Source organism: Pteropus vampyrus, unplaced genomic scaffold (assembly GCF_000151845.1).
Source record: "Pteropus vampyrus isolate Shadow unplaced genomic scaffold, Pvam_2.0 Scaffold178, whole genome shotgun sequence".
In the NCBI taxonomy this organism is placed as follows: domain Eukaryota; kingdom Metazoa; phylum Chordata; class Mammalia; order Chiroptera; family Pteropodidae; genus Pteropus; species Pteropus vampyrus.
In genome coordinates, this window is record NW_011888959.1 from 315,702 (window position 1) to 322,003 (window position 6,302).

General features: G+C 49.8%; 1 pseudogene; it reads left to right on the forward strand.

Moving 5' to 3' along the window:
* The first annotated feature begins 4,494 nt into the window (after positions 1–4,494).
* On the forward strand, positions 4,495–4,603 carry LOC111746168 (annotated as a pseudogene).
* Positions 4,604–6,302: the final 1,699 nt, after the last annotated feature.

Sequence of the window (6,302 nt, forward strand, 5' to 3'; positions counted from 1 at the left end):
AAAAGTAAAATATGCGCGGCGCGAGAACAGAAATTGAATGCAAGGTTGGGACTACTTTCCCCCTCGCGCGGAGGATTACACCACAGTTTGAATGGGTCTATACAAAGAGGCGAAACTAATTGAAAGAAACTAATTGCGCCCCCACCTTCCCCAAGGGATTTGGGGGTGCACCGGGGCCCCCGGAGCCCTGGTGCAGAGGACGGGGTTCCCAGGTGACAGTGTCCCCTGGAGGGAAAGGAAGCACTGCGGGTGCTCGCGGGTTTTGTAGAGCGTTCTGCTAATTGGGTGGGGGTGGGTTGGAAGTCACTGCAATTGCCCGAGTTGCGGGGCGCGCCGCGACTGCCGAGGCCGGACGGGAGGGTCCCAAGCAGTCCCTGCCCGCACGCAGAGTCCAGGGCGCGAGGTCCCTGCCATCCTGATGGTCGCTTAGAGATCAGTGTAGGGGCTGAATTGTCCTGGGGGGAGGGGAGCACTTACAGAACCGGGGAGGGGACTTATGGAAATGGACTAGGGGCCAGGAAGGGTAAAGAGGAAGACGCTATTTTCATCCCAAGCTCTTGGTAAGGGAGGAGGGTCAACTTCCTCCGAGGCAAGAGCCACTTTTCCGGATCTGCTGCCTGCCCAGCCTCCCCCACTCCACCCGGGGCAACCGGCGAGGAAGAGCACGACCCAGCGGGAGACATCCCTGCCCTGGAGAGTGACCACCGGCCGGCCCAGGGGCTGCTTTATAGCTCGGTGGGGGGATGGGGGAGTGTGTGACTCCTCCGAAGATCCGTATCGGCCCCACCCCCACCCCACCCCCCCAAACCACACGCTGTTCGTTCATAATTAGGAGGCGAGAGGTCTGTAAATGAATTTTTTTTAATGAAGCGGATGGCTATTTTTCTCTTAAGTTACTTCAAACCTGAGCTTATTATGGGGACAGTTTACAACAGCTCAGGTTATAAATAGCTACAGGGAGAAATCTGAAGTTTTATGGCTTTAAAGCCGGAATAAATAAGCAAGGTGTTCTCTTCCACGTTTTCTGCTGCATGAACCATTATTATTAAGTTCAATGAAGTGACCACGTTTATTTCTGCTTAAATGGTCTTTAAGAAAAAGGGCTGGGAGCCCTCCTTGTGGAGGGGCCCTGCCCCCACCAAGTTTAGGGTCTAAGCTCCTGGACTCCCCTTAAAGGTGGAGCCCTCTCCTTAGAGAGCCACTGGCAAGGCAACCGGGGAAACCCCCGGCATACTGCCCGCCAGCAGGCCTGGGGTAGGGTGTAGATAGCAAAGACAAGGGTTAGGAATCAGAGGTGGCATGGGGGAGGGGGCACCCGACTGAGGGCTGTGACTCATCTGGAGGTGAGCACTGCCAGTGAGGAATGAGGTTAAGAGTAAGATGCCCTGCTCATTTGGTGTTTATGCGAAGTTCTACCACCAGACTCTAGAAAAAATGGTCTACATGGGCCCAGAGGTAAAACTGAGTCATTATTAGGGCAGCAGGCATGGCACCACACAGGGAGTCACCAGCCTCCACGCACCAAATCCCCAGGTTGGGGCTACTTCCTGTCTGGGTTACACTGTGTGCATCACTGGACTGTCCAACCATTTAGTTTTTTAATTTTTTTCAATTACAGTTGACTTTCAAGATTAGTTTCAGATGTACAACATAGCCATTCACTTTTTACAATAAATATTTATTAACATCTAACATGTGCCAGGCCGTGCATAGTTTTTCCCCAAGGCACTGTGGATACTATATTGGCCTTGAACCTGGCAGATAATAATAGTATCTACCTCCTGGCCTGGTGGATTTTAGAATCCATCTCTCCAACTCATAGCCCCTTCCGCCGTAGGGAACCCTCCAATCTAAAGGAAGCTCCCCTCCTGCCTATCGTTTTCAGGGTGGGGGTCCACCCATAACTCTTCTGGTCGGGAGTTTGTGACCTCAAACTTCAAACTGGCACTCTATAGAGCTAGCAGCCCTACCCTGTTTTTCAGTGACACTCGCCCACTCTCAGACTAAGATTTCACACCCTCTCTCCCCTCTCACCTACCACAGCCCTCCTGCCCCCACTCCCAGCCACCAGCCTCACCTCTTTCAGTGAGAAAAACAAGCCATCAGATGGGATCCCTGTCAACTTCCAGTCCCCCAAACTAACACATCTCCCTGCCTGGCACCGCCCCCCTCAGGCTCTCTCACCTCGATCTGGATCTTGGGCACCCTCCTCCTGCTCCCCTCCCCTTTCTGCTCCCCGGGAACCATCAGCCTCTTTCCCCCGGGTGGCCATTTTCCACAAAAGAAAATTCTCCCTTGCTGCTAGGTGCCCTCCCACCTCCTCCCCACATCTCTACCCCGCCTAGGAAACCCTAAAGACACGTCTGTGCCTGCCTTCTTCCCCTCCCAGCCTCTCCTCACCCTGCCCTGGCAGGACAGAGTCCCCACTCAGCTCTTCATAAGGTCCCCCTCAACCTCCCTGCTGCCCAATTCAGCAGCCACTTCTTGGTCTCACTGGGCCTCTCAGCAGCACCCGAGTCCACCGTTCCTCTCAGAAACTCCCTTACTTCTCTGGCCCCCAGACCTGGGACCTCGAAGCCAGTTCTAGTCCTACCTCAAAGACCACAACCCCTCTGTACCGTCTGCAGCCTCCACCCCCTTCTTCCATCCTGTGATTGTTAGGGTTTCTCCTGGACCCCCTGCTCCGTGCCTAGTACATATTAACTATTTGTTGAGAAATGAATGGTTGAAAATACAGACTGCCGTGGGTGTACAGAGCAGAAGCCAATTCTAAGGAGGAGAGGGTTCCTGGAATAAGGGAGGTCTGACCAAGAAGTGAATAAATATGCCCTAGAATGGGGGGTGGGGGACTACCTGCCCCCAGAGGAAGCCCATCCTCAACACCTTCCTCTAAGGGGTTGGCTTGGGGCTTCCCCATCCCTGACCAGCATGTGCCCCAAGCCTGGCCAATCAGAGAACCCCAGCCCTCTAGCTCCAGAGATTGGCTCAAGTGTGGGCACGTGACCTGGCTAGGCCAATCAGAGCCCTTTCAGGAACTTTTTCTGGAGTTCTCAAGTAAGTGCCTCTTTCTCAAATCAAGACCCAAGGACTGGGAAATCCTAGAGCCTCCAGAGCTGGCGGGCAAGCCAGGTGCTGGGAGCTGGAGGAGGGTTTGCCCACCCCAGTCTGGGCCCTGCTCCGGGGAGCCAACCACCCCCTAGTCTGTACAGAAAGGAGGGTTGAGCCCTGATAGGGTCTTTTGAACTCTCCCCGCTACCCACACCCTATAAGCCAGGCCTGAAAGCCTGCCTGGCTGTTTAAAATTGAGCCATTTGAGTTTCTGTTACAACTCAGAGAATCCAGAATAACACAAATAATTAGTCATTAACCTGGTGCAAAACAAGGGAAAGACTATGTAGGTAAAGGAAACAGCACTTTCCCCTCTCCAGGGAAAGGGTTAACAATAATAGCTAATATCTTCAGGGTGTAACCGTGCCTGGTTCTGCTCTCAGCTAGAGCTCTTCTAATCCGCCAATAATCCCATCGGGTGAACAGTTAGTTAAGAGCGGCTCACCCACGCCTTGTAGTAAAGGAAACTGAGGCTCCTAGAGGCGAAATAATCTGCCAAAACGAGGCAGCTTGTGAGTGGAAGAGCCGGCAGGTCTCTGCCACAGCTATGCACCATGTGCCCCCGCCCCCACCCGAGAGACTTAGGAAGGCTGGGAGGGCAAGGGGGAGGAAGGTGTGCAAAGGCCCTGATTGTACCCGTAGTGTTTATAATTCTTATTGCTGCTATTTTTAAGTTTTGTTAGATGGTTTCTTAGAAAATCCTGCTAGGCAAGGAATAGCTTCCCTGAGGCTGGAGCCAGGCAGAGAACAGTGGGAAGGGCGGGGTTAGTGGGGGTGGCAGGAAAACAGCCCTGAAGCCAGTCTTGGGAGGGTTCAAACCCCCAAAACGCTATTCAGAAATAGAGACTTTGGGCGGGAATTTTTAGCCATCTCAGAAGTTCTTAACCTAAAGTTTGTGGATAGAATTAGGGGAGACAATGAACCTGGGAGGGTGATTACAGCTTTATTTAAGTGAATCTTTAACTGAAATCTAACGTTTTCTTTTATTGTGAGTGTAGGCGGTATTAGCAATGGCTGCGACTCTGTCATCCAGACAAGTCATGATACTGTCTCGTCACATTACAGTTGTTGGAGAGATCTCAGAACAGTGTGTACACTCATCTCCAAAATCACAGAAGGTATTAAACCCACTGCCAGATCTTGTTGCTTAAAGTGTTAATAACTCAACGAATAACTCAAAATGGATCATAACCTAATCATAAGAGCTAAAACTATAAAACTTTTAGGAGAAAACACACGGGTAAATCTTCATGACCTAGAGTTAGGCAAAGGCTTCTTAAACAATTCCAAAAGCATAAGGAACAAAAGAAAAAAAAGATAAATTGGACTTCATCAAAATTGAACACTTTTATGTTGCAAACCATACCATCAAGAAAGTAAAAACAAGTCTACGCCCATGCCACCCTGAATGGGCCTGATCTCGGAAGCTAAGCAGGGTCGGGCCTGGTTAGTACTCGGATGGGAGACCGCCTAGGAAGACCAGGTGCTGTAGATGCAAAAAAAAAAAAAAGAAAGAAAGAACTCCCACAACTCGTAAAGTAAAGATGTAATAACCCAGTAACGTAAAGATGAATAACCCAGTTTTAAAATGGGTAAAGTATCAGAATACACATTTCTCCAAAGAAGATACACAAATGGCCAATAAGCCCATGAAAAGGTGCTTAACATTAGCCATCGGGGAAAATGAGATCAAAGCTGCAATGAGATGACAATTCGTGGCCACCAGAATGGCTGTATTAAAAAGGAGAGATGGTGATAAGTGTTGGTGAGAATGTGGAGAAATTAGAACTCCGATACTCTGCTCCCGGGATGCGAGCTGGTACAGCTACTTTGGAAAACAGTCTGGCGGGTCCTCAGAAAGTTAAACATTAGAGTTACCATATGACCCAGCAATTCCACTCTAAGATACATAACCAAAAGGATTGAAAACATGGCCATACAAAAACAGGTACACAAATGTCACAGCAGTATTCTTCACAATAGCCAAAAAGTAGAAACAATTTAATGTCCATCAACTGATGATTAGATGAACAAAATGTAGTCTATGAAAGACAGATATAAAAAACAACATGGGAAATTACAAAAACAAAAAAAATTAAATTAAAAATGAAGTCCACGATGGAATCTTATTGAGTCATAAAAAGGAATGAAGTACTGACACATGCTACAACATGGATGAAGCTTGAAAAAATTATGTGAAATGAAAGAAGCCAGTCACAAAAGTCACAAAATCATACATATTTGTACGATTCCATTTATATGAAATGTCCAGAATAGGCAAATGTATAGAGACAGAAAGTAGATTGTTGGTCGCCAGGGGCTGGGGGAGAAGGGGAATAGGGAGGAACTGGTAATGGGTGTAGTTTCTTTTTTGAGTTGTAAAATCGTCTAAAATTGATTGTAGGGATGATTGCACAACTGTGGCTATATTAAAAACTGTTGAATGCAGTTTAAACGGGTAAATTGTGTGATATGTGAACGCTATCTCAATAAAGCTGTTTTAAAAAGAGATGATTAAATATCGAAGAAGAATGAAGAAGAAAACAGAACACAGCACGTCTGCCTGGGTTTGGGAGGAGCCAGCTGCCCTGCTGGGCCTGGAGATATCCGGGCTGGCTCTCCACACCAGCCTCCTCCTGTCTCACGGGCCCCTGTTTGGTCCCTCCCTGCGGTGTGGGCTTGCAGCAGTGACCCTCGCTTCAGTGACAGAATCGGGAGGCCCAGCGGGAGGACTCGGGAGGGGAAGTGGCAGGGCCCGGCCATTTCCTGTCCAGTTGACCCCGCTCTTTATCTAAACACCTTCAGGAATGTTTCACTCTCTATCTAAGGGGCCTCCCCAAGAGGACTTGGGAGCTGGCCTCAGGCCTGGGATAAGTGTGGGGCTTCCCAGGGTGACCATGTGGGAGGACAACTGAGACAGACCCCGGCCCTGAGGGAAGTCTCCATGCTGGAGACCAGCGGCCATCCAGCCCCAGGCCTGCCTCAAGATTCCCCACTTTGGGGGACTGCTCCCTTCCTGGGGTTGCTCCCCTGCTAGGCCACGTGACCCAAATCGTGCCCACTAGTCTTTCTTGTCCCAGCTCACAGGTCGCCTCTTCCAGGAAGCCCTCTGACTTCCCCGACCAGCCCAGGTCCCTGTGATCTTCCTTTCTTTTGGTTACCGGTCACTTATGTGTGGCATTGTCTTTCTCTCC